Source organism: Lolium rigidum, chromosome 2 (assembly GCF_022539505.1).
Source record: "Lolium rigidum isolate FL_2022 chromosome 2, APGP_CSIRO_Lrig_0.1, whole genome shotgun sequence".
NCBI lineage: Eukaryota > Viridiplantae > Streptophyta > Magnoliopsida > Poales > Poaceae > Lolium > Lolium rigidum.
The window spans coordinates 61,251,599-61,269,025 of NC_061509.1; positions in this window are offsets into that span (position 1 = coordinate 61,251,599).

A 17,427-nucleotide genomic window follows, 5' to 3' on the forward strand; every position below is an offset into this window, starting at 1 on the left:
GGTACCACATTACACGTATCTGCTATGGAGGTTACCTGGACCTAAGGGACCAATCACAGTCAAAGGCAGTTTCGCGTTAGCCGATAAATGCGACAAGGATTTTCATCGACTGTCAGAAACTTTCGGGATGCAAGCGGAGTATATGGCGTCAAGGCTTACAACTGATTATGATGTATTGCCAGATGTAGGAAGGCCTCTCAGAAAACCAACCTTTATCACGACGAAAGATTCTAAGGAGGTGCAGATTCACCCGACAGATCCGAAAAAAACGACGTCCATTGCGACAGACATGGACCTCGCATAGGAAAGCGCGCTCGTCGAGTTCCTCCATGAGCACTGTAAAATCTTCGCATGGTGTCCAGCTGACATGCCATGAGTACCCAGGGAACTTGCCGAGCAGCACCTAAACTTGGATCCAATCGCGAGACCAATCAAGCAACCTCTGAGGCGTTTTTTGGAGCCAAACCGCAAAGCTATGCTGTCAGAAATTGATCGACTAAGAGAAGCTGGTTTCATTAAAGAGCTGCATACAGAGACCACATGGGTAGCAAACCCAGTGCTGGTCCCGAAGAAAAACACTAAAGTCCTTCGCATGTGTGTCGACTTTACGTGTCTCAACAAACACTGTCCAAAGGATCACTTTCCCTTCCCAAGGATCAATCAAATTATCGACTCCACGGCAGGATGTGAACGTCTTTCCTTCCTGGATGCATACTCTGGTTATAACCAGATCAGATTGAAATAAGAGGACGAGGTCAAAACATCGTTCATTACACCTTACGGCGTGTTTTGTTATAGAACAATGCCCTTTGGTTTGAAAAACGCGGGAGCAACATATCAGCGGATGATGCAGAAGTGCTTAGCAACACAGATCGGGAAAAACGTACAAGTGTACATTGACGACGTCGTCATAACACCAAAAAAGGGGGACACGCTAATCAAGGACTTGAAGGAAACTTTTGACAATCTCGACAAGTTTTGTCTCAAGCTGAACCCGACGAAGTGTTCTTTCGACGTCCCTGCAGGAGAGCTTCTCGGGTTCTTAGTTTCAGCAAGAGGGATTGAAGCTAATCCCGAAAAAATCCAAGCTATCGTTACAATGAGGAAGCCAACGAATTTGAAAGAAATACAGCAGCTAACTGGGCGAGTAGCAGCTTTAAGCAGATTCGTCGCTAGGTTGGGAGAAAAGGCATTACCGTTCTACGCCTTAATCAAACAAGGAGAGAAGTTCCAGTGGAATGAAGAGGCAGATAGAGCCTTCGAGGATTTTAAACACACAATCTCGACACCACCAATCTTGGTGGCGCCAAAAGAGAAGGAACCCCTCATGTTTTACATTGCGGCTACACCCCAGGTGGTCAGCACGGCGCTAGTTGTCAAACGAGAAGAAGGAAAACTCCATGGAGTGCAGAGACCGGTCTATTTCATCAGTGAAGTTTTATCGCCTTCAAAACAACGGTACCCACAGTACCAGAAACTAGCATACGGAGTGTTTACAACCGCAAGAAAATTGCGGCACTATTTTTCAGCGCATCCGATAATAGTGGTCAACGAGGCGCCTCTATCCAATATACTAAACAATCCAGAAGCTACAGGTCGTGTCTCCCTTTGGGGAATAGAACTTTCTCCTCGGGACATCACGTATGAAAAAAGAAAAGCAATAAAGTCGCAAATTACGCCGGATTTCATCGCAGAATGGATGGAGCTGCAAAATACGAGAACCCGGATTTATCGAGAACCTGGACCATGAACTTCGATGGATCCAAGAGGTTAGAAGGAGCTGGAGCAGGCGTAATACTCATATCACCTGAAGGCGACAAATTAAAGTATGTCTTACGGATGACGTTCCCAAACGCGTCTAACAATGAAGCAGAATATGAAGCTCTTATACACGGGATGAAGATGGCGAAGGCTTGTGGCGCAACTCGACTAAAAATCTTTGGCGACTCACAATTGGTGGCTCAACAAGTCATGAACCAATGTGATGCAGTCAATGATAGCATGGTGGCATACAAGGAAATGTATAACGAGTTGGAGAAACTGTTCGACGGATGCGAGGTAAATCACATCAGCAGGCTAAGCAATGATGAAGCCGATGTTCTTGCAAACATCGGGTCGCAGTGTCTCGTAATTCCTCCGAGCGTGTTCTGGGAGGAGATAACAGAGAGATCTACAAAGCCAAAGAAATCAAAGAAGAGGGAGAAGGTAGAGAAATCCTCGGGGGCTGTGAAAGGAACATTGGAAGAAGAAGAGGAACATGATCTAGTATTGATGGTGCAAATTCCATGGATGCAAGCGTACATATCATATATCCTAAGGAAAACAATACTCGACGACCCAGTTGAAGCAAGGCGAGTTATTAGACGGTCCAAAGCTTTTATGGTGGTTAAAGAAGAGTTGTACAAACGAAGTATTTCTGGTGTGTTACAAAGGTGCGTCACACCCGAAGAAGGAAGGATAATCTTGAAGGACGTTCATGAAGGAATATGTGGTCATCACGCGAGCAGTCGAGCTATTGCAGCCAAGGTTTTCCGAGCTGGATTTTACTGGTTGACAGCAATCGAGGATGCGAAGGAGATAGTACGAACTTGTGACGCATGCCAGAGATTTGCTGCGAAACCTCACTCTCCGGCAGCGGAGCTGATGCCAATACCATTGTCTTGGCCCTTTGCTCAGTGGGGCCTTGATATGGTGGGAAAGTTACACAAGGCCTCGCCAGGAGGATACGAGTATATGCTCATTGCTGTCTACAAATTCACCAAGTGGATAGAAGCAAAGCCGATAAATTCACCAGACGCAGCATCAACAATAAAGTTCGTCAAAAGCATTGTTTTTCAATTTGGAGTACGTCACAACATCGTCACGGACAATGGTAGTAACTTCACATCCAAGGAATTCAAGGCATACTGTGCAGAGGTAGGCATCAAATTGCACTTCGCGTCAGTGGCGCACCCGCAAACCAACGGCCAAGTCGAGAAAGCCAATGGTATCATCTGCAATGGTATCAAGAAGCGCTTGTTATGACCATTGGAAAAAGCTCGACATACCTGGCCAGAGGAGCTGCCAAGTGTGTTGTGGAGTATTTGAGCAACACCAAATACGGCGATACAGGAAACTCCGTTTTTTCTGGTCCATGGAGCTGAGGCAGTATTGCCAATAGAGATAGAGCATGATTCTCCAAGAGTCACGGAGTATGATGAAGAAGCTTCTAGAAAGGCATTGGAAGACGATGTCGATGCACTGGACGAAGCCAGAGACGAAGTATTGTCGCGGGTCACTAAGTACCAGCAAGACCTAAAAAATTACCACAGTCAACGTTTGCGACCAAGATCCTTTCAGGTTGGAGACTTAGTTCTGCGGCTCAATCAAAATAGTACTGAAAAACTCGAGTCACCATGGCTTGGCCCTTACATCGTCACAGAAGTAATAGAAGGAGGAGCGTATAGGATAAAGGACAAGAAGACGGGAGCTCCCGAGAAAAACCCCTGGGACGTGGCGCAGTTAAGGCGTTTTTACGCCTAGAATCGAAATATAGTCCTCCTTGTAAAAATACAATGTACTGAAACGCCCGCGAGTTTTCAGACGCACTCTTTTCCTTTTTCGGGGCACCGAGTGGGGCCGGAAAAGGTTTTTAATGAGGCGGGCTCGCGGTGCTGCAATATAATAAAGATAGTAGAGATATATATCTTTTTCTTCGACATGCTCGGGGGATTGTGCCCAAGATTTACAATATATATTACCGAAAATATTTCGCCTTGGTGCAAAACACCTCGCAAAATAAACGAAGATACAAAATAGCGATCAGCAAAAAGGCCCGGGGGCTCGTACCCGCAAATACAGTATACTCAATATAACTTAGTTACCTTGGTTTAACCTCGCATACACAAATAGAGAAAAATCACCACCAAAACGCTCGACGGCTTGATGAGAAAAAACAAACATATTTACTGGCCTTACAATATAGATTATGTTTACAATATACAAGATGCAACTCATGGGAAAAATCGTCAAGATAAAAGACAGGCTTTTAATTTCTTCCTAGTATATCATCTATGGTCGTCCGTTCAGTATTTACAGTACGAGTACTGTGTTCAGCATAGCTGCCCTTCACGAAGAATTCAGCGTCCATCCAAAGAAGTTCATCCATCATATCTTCTGCTACAGGGGTCACAAGATCATCAATTTTGCCAACGTTCCTTTTCCTTTTCGCCATCTTGGTCAGGCACTTGGTAACAATTTGACTCATGTCAAACTTGGGATAGCAGATTTTTATTATCATCATAGCAAATCTGATGCCGACAGATAGTTGATCCCGCACCAATCCATGGATCCGAGGTGCATCCCGAAATTTCTCCATCAAAGCCGGAAGGGTTTCTGGCATCTTATTGCGTGGGAACATGGTGCCGTAAACTAAGGACAATGTCCTTGTACAGAAGTCGAGAAACTCACGGACCTGAGTCGCACGATCCTGAAATCTGACGATTTGGCGGGTACGTTCAGGCGTCACCCAAAAGTTGGAACCATGATCTTCGGCAAGTATGAGAAGCACATTGGATCGAGCTTCAACACGTTGATCCTCGGCAGCGGTATCCAGAAAAGAACTGTTTTCAGCGGAGGAATCAGAAAGGAAGGAAAAACATGGAGAATACAGATAATCATGGTCAAGTGAACAAGATATACCCGCCATATCCAGGCTGGAATCAAGCATTAGCTCAAGCATAAAATTCTCTCGTCGAGAAGCTTCGGCAGCCGCAGCAACCGCGCCCTCTTTTACAGCTATAGCATCCTGGGCTTGCTGAAGCGCAATCTTTTCCCTTTCCAATGATTTTCGAGACTGCTCCATCATTACAAGTGTCTGCTTCTTCATAGACTACAACTGTTGGCGGAGATTTCTCAAATCTTGTGTGGATTCTTTATCCGCGGAATCTCCAATAAAGTCGTCACCGACAGATGTTTTCTTCGAGTAGGAGGAAGCACGAAAAGTATCGGCAAGACGAGGATTTGCGGAGTAGTTATCAAATATCAACTGGAAAAGAAAATTTCAGTATCAATCATCAAGCAAAATAGATTTCCATTGATTTTCGGAATATTTACACGGCTATTACAAAAGGAGTCCTTAAAAGAACTACTACGGCAGTTGTTGCCAAAGCTACTGTGGCGACAACATCAAAAGAGACAAAGTAAAAAAAGGAAGACAGGGCACTCTACTAAACCTCCAGCTTCGATGAACTAGGAGCAGGAGTTGGCTTGCATCCAAGATAGGCGAGGATCTTCTTCGAGTTTGGCTTCGCAGCCTTAATCAGCGACTGCCACTTCTTGGTCTCCATCTCCTGCGTGTCACCAACCCTAGTCTAGTCAATATTTTGTTGGCTGTCAGCAACCAGGGCAATAGTGCCTTCAACGCCAACCTTCAAACCTTCTTGGCGAAGTTTGAGCCCAAGATCTTCTTGAGAATTGAAGCATTTGGCGAGAGCAAGAAAAGGCGCGGGTTCCTTTTTCTTCGGGAAGAAGTAAGGGTAGAGCCGCGACAGTCCCGCCCCAACTTCAGCAAGGCCTTCGCGTGCTTCGACTCCATGAATCTCAAGGAGAGAAAGCGCGTCAAGAAGGGGATCATTGTCAGGATCTTCAAGTTCATATTCTTGACACGTTTTTCCTGCTGAGGCAAAATTTTATTGATCAACAAACAAGAAAAGAAAAGCAAGTTCAAGGAAATCAAAATAGTTTGGGCACTTATCGACAAAGCGACGGCTCTGCGACTCCAAGCGCCTGATAATTGCTTCTTCGCGAGCAGATTGTTCGGTTATATGCTCGCTCAAAGAAGTTTCTGCGTCATGAAGCCTTTTTCGAAGGTCTTCGATAGCGGCAGCATCTGCTTCAGCTTTCTTGCGAGCTGTTTCGCTTTGCTCTAACTTAACAGCAAGAGCGTCAGCGCGTCTGTTGGATTCGGCAAGAGTTTTTGGCAAAAATAAAAGACGGTAAAACGTCACGATGAAACAAAGAAGGAGTATATACAACAGAGAGGGCAAGGAAAAATAGTACCTTCAAGTTTATTCGCATGATCACAGTACCCGACGGATTGGGTACCGAGACGGATAAATTTTTGCATCAGAGGCTGAAGAGAAATTTAAAGGAAAAAGAAATCAATATAGAAGGTGAAAGTTCGACAACAATTAAAAAGAAACAAGGGACAGCTGCAAGTAATAAAAATCATCGAGACGAAAAGAAAAAGAATGAAAAACTTACGTCATCCAGTGACGGAGTTGTGAAACTACCAGTTCCGTGGATGGCTCAACCCTAGCTCTCTTTGGCGAAGGGGCTCGGGGGCTCGCAACTGGAGTTGGATGCTCTGCATTTTGTTGAGGAGGCGAAGTTTCATCCCCATCAGGATGAGCTTCAGAAACAACTAAAGTACGAGACGTACTCGTTCGAAGCGATCGCGTCAATAGGTTGAATTTCATCCTCGTCATCACTACAAAAAGGCGACAAGACAATAAACAATATAGTCAAAACAACCAATGGCAAACAATAAACAGCGGCAGGAACTTACGAGCTGACAAGAGCATCGGTGTAAGGGTCAAAAGTTGTCCTTTTTTTCAGTAGGAACAACTTCTTCGACAGGAGGTGTGCCGGTCTTGGAGGGTCCGGAGTCGACAACCTCATCCCTTTTTCTCTTGTTATTGGGAGAAACAGCTGGGGGAGGAGAGTGTGCCGACCCGGTAGCCTCGGATTCAACTTCCTTTTCAGAGGATACCGCAGATTTTCGAGAACCCGCGGCTTCACTCTCAGGGCGAGAAGTACCCTGGTTGTCGTCGGTGACTGATGTCTACGGGTGCTTCTATTCTTGTAGACAGTGTTGGACCTCCAAGAGCAGAGGTTTGTAGAACAGCAGCAAGTTTCCCTTAAGTGGATCACCCAAGGTTTATCGAACTCGGGGAGGAAGAGGTCAAAGATATCCCTCTCATGCAACCACTGCAACCACAAAGCAAGAAGTCTCTTGTGTCCCCAACACACCTAATAGGTGCACTAGTTCGGCGAAGAGATAGTGAAATACAGGTGGTATGAATGAATATGAGCAGTAGTAACGGCGCCGAGAAAAGTGCTTGCTGGCGTGTGGTTGATGGTGGTAATATTGCGGGAAGTACGGATGCGGTAAAACAAGTAAACAAGCAGCGGTAGCGATATTTAGGGACAAGGCCTAGGGATCATACTTTCACTAGTGGACACTCTCAACATTGATCACATAACGAGAATAAATAGATAGATGCTAGACTCTACACTCTCTTGTTGGATGATGAACACCACTAGTCGTGTAGGATTACACGAACCCTCAATGCCGGAGTTAACAAGCTCCACAATATTCAATGTTCATGTTTAAATAACCTTAGAGTGCATGACGAGATCAACATAACCAAACCAAGTACTAACATAGCATGCACACTATCACCTTCACACTACGAAAGGAGGCATAGATCACATCAATACCATCATAGCAATAGTTAACTTCATAATCTACAAGAGATCACAATCATAGCCTACGCCAAGTACTACACGATGCACACACTTGTCACCATTACACCGTGCGGGAGGAATAAACTACTTTAATAACATCACTAGAGTAGCACATAGATAAATTGTGATACAAAACACATTGCAATCATAAAGAGATATAAATAAGCACTTCACTATGCCATTCATAACGGTGAATAAGTATTACGTGAAATATAGCCTAAGAGACCCACACGGTGCACACATCGTCACCTTTACACACGTGGGACAAGGAGTCTCCGGAGATCACATAAGTAAAACCCACTTGACTAGCATAATGACATCTAGATTACAAGCATCATCATATGAATCTCAATCATGTAAGGCAGCTCATGAGATTATTGTATTGAAGTACATAGGAGAGAGATGAACCACATAGCTACCGGTACAGCCCCGAGCCTCGATGAAGAACTACTCCCTCCTCATGGGAGACAGCAGCGTTGATGAAGATGGCGGTGGTGTCGATGGAGAAGCCTTCCGGGGGCACTTCCCCGTCCCGGCGGCGTGCCGGAACAGAGACTCCTGCCCCCAGATCTTGGCTTCGCGATGGCGGCGGCTCTCGAAGGTTTCTCGTACCGTGGCTTTTTCCGTGTCGTGTTTTAGGTCAGGGACCTTTTTATAGGCGAAGAGGCGGAGTCGGAGAGGCGACGAGGCGGTGACACACTAGGGGGGCGCCCCCCCCTAGGCCGCGCCGCCCTGTCATCTGGGGGCCCAGTGGCCCCCTCGCGGCGACTCTCGGGTGTTCGGAAGCTTCGTGGAAAAATAGGATGCTGGGCCTTGATTTCGTCCGATTCCGAGAATATTTCCTTACTAGGATTTCTGGAACCAAAAACAACAGAAAACAGGAACTGGCCCTTCGGCATCTCATCAATAGGTTAGTTCCGGAAAACACATAATAATGACATAAAGTATGTATAAAACATGTAGATATCATCAATAATGTGGCATGGAACATAAGAAATTATCGATACGTCGGAGACGTATCAGTGACAACGGCCCGTTCTTCGACCTCTCCACCGTCAGGAAGGGGAGGAAGAGAAACAAGATCTGGATGGTTCTACAAAAAGAAGAATGTCGACAAATAAGTTATGCAAAGGATGTCAACAGAAATACGTAGTCGAAAAAATAGTCCATACAAAAATTACCTTAGGGAGCGCGTTGGTGGCGCTATACGGCTTTACGCGACAAGACGAGGGGACAGGATCTTTCTTGTTGAGGGAGGAGATTTTTCGGACAAGTTTTTCTAAATCCTTGACCGGCAAATCCACTGACAGGCGATCCACATCTTTGTCGCCAGCATACTTCCAGAGGGGATTTTTGCGAGCCTGCAGAGGCTACACTCTAATCCTAAGGAAATACGCCGTGATTTGGATACCTGACAATTCTTGGCCACGGGTACTTTGAAGCTCGTGGATGCGAGTCATCAGTACCTCTGTCGCCGCTTTTTCTTTGTCGGTAGCCTCTGCATCCCAGGACCGGCGGCGACAGATTTTTTCGGCACCATCAAAAGGCGGAATGTTGTCTTCAACAGACCCATGGTTTTCCTCGTGGATATACAACCATTTTTTTGCGCCACCCTTGAACTGAATCAGGGAATTTGACATCGAAGTACTCGACATCAGAGCGAACGCAGATAACAACACCGCCTATGTTATAGGCGACATTGGCAGAGCCATTGCGGCGACAAAGAAAAATGCGCTTCCATAAAGCCCAGTTAGGCTGGACTCCAAGGAAGGATTCGCAAAGGGTGATAAAGATCGAGATGTGAAGGATGGAGTTGGGAGTAAGATGGTGAAGTTGCAATCTGTATACGAAAAGAAACCCCCGAAGAAAATTGTGAATGGGGACAGATAGGCCACAGATGAGGTGGTCAACAAAACTAACCCGATACTCCATTGGAGGGGTTGGATAGCTTTCTTCGCTGGGGAAGCGCAGCGCGTCCTGCTTCTTGCTGATCCCCAGTTTCTTCAGCAAGTTAATGTCTTGGGCAGAGATTTTGGATCTCTCCCACTCGGCGCTCCCCGGATCCGCGGAAGCCATCTTGGATTCGGGAGTGTTGTGCTCGGTGAGTCCGCGCGGTGGCATCAACAATGGCGCAGGAGCACAGGTGCGAGCGTGGTGGAGCTCAAAGAACTATGGGGCGCAAGGGAGGATTTTGGCAGAGGAGAGCAGAGGAGCGGCGCGAGCGAAAGTGTGGAAGGAGGAAGACGATGACCTTAAATAGAGGTGCGGTGAATCGGTGCACCATTGGATGGAGAAAATGTGAGACAGATGGTGTACACGTGGAATAGGGGTAACAAAGTAATTTCAGTATGAAGGCGTTACAGCGCGTGCGCCATGAAAAGCGGAGGACATGTGTCCCCCACTTGCACGACGTGTCAAATTGATGATATTTCTGGGCCCGCAAGACAGAGAGAGAAAGTTACCCGTGTCTTCCCGATACATTGGTCGTAGCTATCATCAGCAAGGATGTCACCTTGGTAAAAGAAAATCTCGGCTATGAAGTTTCATAAGAAGAGCAACAGCAGAAGATTATTGATTATTTCGAGAGCCTTTGATCAAATACAAGTTTTTGACCAAATGCTCGGGGGCTACTTTGGAAAAAAAGAAAAATTCGAGTATGGCAAAATAGAAATGGCAAGAGCCTATGACCAAACGCAAGCATTTGTCCATAGCCTCGGGGGCTACTCCCATCGGGAGCGCTGTTCGCGCACCCGATAGATATAAAAATTCGAGAAAGAATGACAATATAGCGACATGAGGCATTAGAGTGTTGAGCCTACAACCAAGCACTAGTCCTTGGCTGTAGCCTCGGGGCTACTCCCATCGGGAACGCTGTTCGCGTGCCCGATGAAATTATAAAAAAAAAAGAGAGGAAAAAGAAAGAAAGAACAAGTGAGTCTATTTCGAGTTATACAAATAACTCTACATATACTCCCATCGGGAAGGCAAAATAAGTCATCCGTTGACTCAATAAAATGTGCTATTCCAGCAGCCGAAAAAGCACTCGACAATATATTCTCAGAGCGCCAAAGTTGCGAATAATCTCTGAATGCCGCAAAATTTGCGAAGGTAAGACCCCAGATCCGTTCTGAGCGGCGTGGCGCCGTCTCTGACGTCGGTTTGCTACTTTTTTCCGTATCAACAGATACGAAGAAAAATCCTAACGGACACGTTAGGTACCCGATAAAATATGACTGGGACTCGACAGAATGGTAAGACCTTAAGCGGCACCTCGTCAAAGTTTACACCGAGTATCTCGAGATCATGTCCAGGGACGTGATCTTGAAGTAGGTTTTTGCGGATTGCCACTAGAGCGGTTAACTAGTACCCGATCCGTCGGATGAACTAGCCCCAACTACCATCATCCCTGTACAATATATAATTGCATATCAAAGGATATGTGATAAATTCAACAGAGTTATTGAATGATTAAAGCTAGAGATTTGCCTTGATTCTTCGATTCAAGTAAAATCTCGGGGGCTACTGACATAGGCATCCCCAATGGGCCTGCCGAAGATGATACCCGGGGTTTACTGAAGGCCCATAACCCGAAGATCAAGAAGATTCGGAAGCCCAAGATACTATTAAGGAAAGTTAGAGTTGTAATAGGAAGCATTATTTGTAATCTTGCGGGATGGGTTAGAAACCCTCCCGGACTCTGTAAACTTGTGTATCACGAATCCCTCGGCTCCGCCTCCTATATAAGGGGGAGTCGAGGGACAAAGAAAGGATCGAATCATTGTCTAACAAACCCTAGTTTTCATATCGTCGAGTACTTTTCGGCTGAGACCTTCGAGATCTACTTGCCCTCTACATCCAATGAAACCCTAGTCTACAACTCGTAGGCATTGACAAGTTAATACCTTGTCAACTATCTTCAGGGTGAAAACCTAAGATCTTTGATTGGGCGACAACGGTGTTTGAGCACTGTTCCCTTCTTGGAGGTGTCGTTTTTTGGAGAGTCTGTAATTCAGGTGTTGTCTTGGCGGTGGATGTATTGCTGTTGTTAGGTCCGAGATACTGTAGCGGGACTTTTGTTTCTTAGTTTTCTTTTCCCTTTTTTGGCTGTGTGCATCCGTAGTGCCATTAGGGTGGTGCATTTTTGCAGAGGCTGGGTGTAATTTGTATCTTATTGGTATTAATATATTCCCTTTATCGAAAAAAAAGTAATATAGATTGCAACTGAAATTTTGTGACATCACATAGTCACCCTTGTAGATCGTATAATTGTTTGGGTGGAACCGTGTAACCCTCCTGGGCCACCGGGTACGTGTTTATATTAGCGAGAATAACCCATCGCTGGGTAATACAGGATTGTATACGTGTGGTGTACTACACCATCTCATATACATATAGGATTACATGTCTAATACCCCCTTAATCTAGACCTGGGAGAGGTGTAGATTACACTTAAACTCATATAATTTTTTAGTACATAAAGTTTTGGTGAAACCATCAGCAATCTGAGCCTGATAGCAAGCTGCTTGCTTGCGAGCAACTCGTTCACGAACAAAAGCAAAATCAATCTCAATATGCTTAATTCGAGCATGAAAACTGGATTAGTTGACAGGTAGGTAGCACCAAGATTATCACACCATAGACATGACCTTTCCTTAAGTGATACTCCAAGTTCGCGAACAAGAGCTTCGACCCAGATGAGGTCAGCTGTTGCATTAGCAAGCGCTTTGTATTCAGCCTCCGTACTAGAACGAGAGATAGTGGGTTGTTTTCTGGCACTCCAAGAAACCAGATTGGGACCAAAGAATATAGCAAAACCTCCAGTAGAGCGACGGTCATCTAAGTCACCTGCCCAGTTGGCATCAGAGTAGGCACTAAGGAGAGTAGATGAAGACCATTGAAAAGTTAAATCCACTCGCCAAGTGCCGCAAATGTACCTCAAAATCCTCTTAACAATAGTCCAGTGTGCAGTTGTTGGAGCATGAAGATATTAATTGACACAATTTATTAACTGAGAAGGAAAGTTCAGGCCAGGTCAGTGTCAAGTACTGAAGAGCACCAACTATACTCATGTAACGAGAAATATCCTCAGAGCCAAGAGGTGTGCCATCCGTCAAGGCCAATGTGTCAGTAGTTGATAATGGTGTAGGACATGGCGTGCAAGAACTCATACCAACACGTGTCAAAAAATCAGTAGCATATTTTTCCTGAGTTAACAATAAACTTGTGTCCTGCTTGTGAACCTCCAGACCTAAAAAATAATGAAGATCTCCAAGATCCTTAAGAGCAAACTCAGAACTCAAATGATGAAGAAGAGCTGCGATCGCCGCATCCGAGGAACTTGTCACAATAATGTCATCAACATAAATAAGAAGGTATACTGTGAGTTCTAACTTATCATATAGGAACAGAGAGGTGTCAGCCTTGGAGGGACGAAAACCAAGAGTTTGAAGCTTAGAACTGAGACGAGAGTACCAAGCTCGAGGTGCATGTTTGAGACCATAGAGAGTTTTATCAAGCTTGCAAATATATTTGGGAGTAACGGAAGAATCAAAACCAGGTGGTTGCTTCATATAAACCTCCTCTTCCAGAACACCATGTAAAAACGCGTTCTTGACATCTAGCTGCCACAAACTCCAACATCTAGAAACTGATATGGAGAGAACAAGTCGAATAGTAGCAGCCTTAACAACAGGACTAAAAGTATCTTCATAATCTAGACCATACCTCTGCTTAAAACCTTTCGCAACAAGACGTGCTTTGTATCTGTCCACGGTACCATCAACATGTTTCTTGATGTGGTGGACCCATTTGCAATAAATGACATTGTGGTGTTTGCTAGGCGACACCAAGTGCCACGTGTTATTGGCAATAAGAGCATCATTATTTATACTCCCTCCATTTCAATAAATAAAACGTCCTCGTGTTTTTTCTTTGATAAAAAATTACTCTAGATGTATAAAGATTGTTGGTATAAAATAGCATCATTGGAAAGTTCTTTTCAATACGAATCCAACGATAGTAATTACGTACAATACAATCAAGATTTTGATGCTCAATTTTTTTAGTCAAAGTTCGTCTTTAAATGCGCGTGCATCGTATTCATCGAAACAGAGGTAGTATATTAATAGGGCAATCTGTGGACGTACCATTATAATCCGTTACCTTGGTGAGAATCTAAGTCTATGTCTATATCTAATAATAAAGAAGCTATTTTTCTTTTGGTTTTCTATATCACTGTACGCCATCACTTTATGCTCTTGTCCGTCCGTCTAGCACCCTCGCTAAAGTCGTCTGGCGCAACCAATCGTGTTCCATGACCGACAGCAGGCACGTCCATGCCCCAAGCAAGCCAACGTTGGCAATTTATCGATACATCTCCACTTCCCTCGCCGCTCTCTTCTCCCTACGCACATGGTTTGGCAAGAGGATTTGTATCTCGTGATATTTTTTTTGAACAGGGTATCTCGTGATATAGGCCGGCATATGTGGTTCACAACTCCACCCGAGAGTGTTTGTATGCACTACCATACTATCTGAATAAAAATGGGTGTACCGTTAAAAAAAAGAATAAAAATGGGCGTGAGTTACATATAAAAAAAAAACTGGTGCCGACGGTGCGGCAGTGGCTGTGCTAACCCGGTCGCCGCCGCGCCAAATGCTCGAAAGACTTCTTAGCTTCGGATGACATGTCCAAGACTTCCCACCCACATCTCTAATGTCTTCTACAACTCGCTTCACATATGTAAGATAGGTAAAAAGTTCATCCGCGATGACTTTTCTTATTTAAGAAATTCCAGGAGCTCTAGTACAAACTGGATAGTACCAATTGCAAGTGCATTGCAGGCTAGCATATCAAATAAACAAATTTATGAATGCAAGTTTATTTCAATGAATTTTTATGTTTGTCGGTGATTATTATGGGCGGTGATATTTTGATAGCAAATAGAAAAACTTGCACATGCAATTACAATTGCCAAATGTTCCATTTGTACTAGAAATTTTAAACTATATATGCTTGTATAATTGTGCACTAGAAACCACTATTAAACTATATGTTAGATTGTACGCTTCATTTAGAGATCTATATCATGATGTTAAGGATATTAAAGTGAACATAAACACATAAATACACACATGCTTATACTTATATACTATATAACTTATTCATTGTCAAAAGGCAGTTCAATAAAAAATATTTACATCATACATTTAATTTTAACACAGGGTAAATGCTTCAGTAATACATCGCATATGTATAACAAAGAAACATATAATCATTGTTTAGAAACATTTTAATCTTGTTAACAATGCCAACTAAGTAATAAAAAAATATACTCTTTAAAATTGTAGTATGATAAAAAAAAGTTACAAATGAGTATAAAAGTTTAGTATAAGCTATATTTAATTTAACTCATCTCATCTAGATTATTTAGTTACGTAAAGTTATGAAACATAGATTTTTTCATACAAAAGCGGACTCGAAAATGTTATAACGGAGTAAAATGTTTAAAATGTAACAACATCCAAAAGTTGCTCAAAATTTCTTGTCATGCATGCCCAATTATGTTGCATAAATAACCACGAGTGTGTCATGTCGCTGCACCAAAGTTTCTCCATTTTTCAACGGAATTCATCCACATTTTGATCCCATACTGGTTGGGGTAGGGCTCTATGTGGCGGCGACCGATGTTGAGGAGGGGGTGGCGCTCAACAAATATATTGGTGAGTGGAGGAGGCGTCGCCGAGGATGTGGGGGCTCTCTTAAACTTGAATCGCGATGGCACGATCGTTTGCAAAGGAGATGTAGGTGACTTCATTTTCTGAGGATGTGCAGAACTCAAACTGGAACGGCATGGTTGCTTGTGAAAGAGATGGCGGCAGCGTTGTTGTCAACAATGTGCAAACTTTCTCAAACTCCGATCGGGACAACACGATTACTTCTGAAGGAGATGCCAGCTCTGTGACTTACCCAGCTATGTATGATGAATGTCCAAATGTTGTAACAGATCTTTATACTATATTTACTATCTAAATATTTTACATTCTTCTTCTTGATCTAATCATGTCAACATCATTACCAAATTTATAGCAAAGGGTGTACTTATCCATAGATCACGCATATGAATCTGGATTTTTTTTGTATTATTTGATATACATACACACACATTTATATCTATCTATCTATACAATATATTAAAGATGGATGAAATCAAGACCTCTTAGCGCTCCACAGCATGGACACTGTAGTGTCATACTTTTAATCAATCTGTACTATACGTTAATTATTAAAGATGAAGGAAATCAGGACCTCTTAGCCCTCCACACCATGGACGCTGTAGAGTCGTATTTTTAATCAATCAGTAAATTCCCCCCTCCCCCTCCCCCCCCAGAAATCTAATGACGCATATCTTTAGCTCTAAGAGCAGTTACCATACATTAATTATGCACCAATAATTCTACAACAATGCGCAATTTTTCGACGGTAGTTTTCCAACGGCATTCGCCACATTTGGAGGGGAATTTTTCGATGCAAACTTTTGGCCTCAATAGTAATTTTCCGCACTTAATTTCCCAGCATCAATGTTCCACCTCATGGGTACTATAGAGCCCTATGTTTTAGCCAATCAACGGCCGTCACGCCTGCAGTTTCTATGGTCAATAATTTTATTTTTTGCAAGAAAATCGTAACTGCGTTTTTGCCAGAAATTAACCAATGCAAATCTTTCCCATCAGTACTCGGCATGCATCGATGGTAGTTCTTGGACGCAACCCTTCAACCCGAACAGTAATTTTCTGCCTGTAATTATTCAATGTTAATTTTCCAACTACGTCTGATCCTCTAACGGTAATTTCTCAGCAGCTGCCGCGTACCCCGCGATAAACAGTAATTACCCATTTGTATTTTCTTTGCGAGAATTTTTTCAGATGCAAATATTAAACCCGACAGTAATATAGTAACGCTACAATGGTTCGTATTTTTTGACATTATATTTCAGCAGTGCTAGACACGCTTCGACTATAATTCTTCGAGGCAAATCGTATTTTATCTTCGGTAATTATTCATATGGGTAATTTTCCAAGGTCAAGTAATTTCCTAGCGATAATTTCTCTATACCATCCGTGTACTCACGATGAACGGTAATTCCCCATTTGTATTTTTTTTCCTAAAATTTTGTAACCCAACTTTTTTAGCTTCAATGAGAGCGGTGTGCTACAACGTCAGAACCACTTTCTAGCACCTTTTTTACAATTAAGATCACCTCTACTGTTAAAACTTTTACAATACAATGTGAACATCAACATGCATGGATCAATCTTGAGGAGCGCCGTGCCTCACCTGGATAAAATAATGATCTCTCAGCGTTCCACTACATCATGCACTCTAGCTAGAGCTCCAATTTTAACTAATTAGCTGTGGTCACGTTTGCACTTTCTACATCACATTGCCATGAACAGTAATTTTATCTATTCTTTTTCCGAAAAGTTGTAACTTCAGTTTTTTTGCCAGAAATTTTGCGGCGCAAATCTTTAGCTCCATCAATAATTACTCAGCCGTAATTATTCAGTAGTATTCTACAATGGTGTATAATTTTCTCAGGCCTTATTTTTGGCCTCTCAGCTCGCACATTCGCTACAGTACACAATGATGAAAAGTAATTTCATCTCCTTCTTTGCTGGAAAGCTATAACTTTGTTTTTTTTCTTCCAGAAACTGTTCAGTGCAAATCTTTACCTCCAACAGTAATTACAATTGTAACTCTACAACGGTGTGTATTTTTTCGACGGTATTTTTTTCACGCTTTGACTCTGATTCTTCGACGCGAACCTTCGGTCACAATGGTAATTTTCCGCCGATAATTATTCAACAATAATTTACAACAGCATGTAATCCTCCAGCGATAATTTCTCTATACCATCC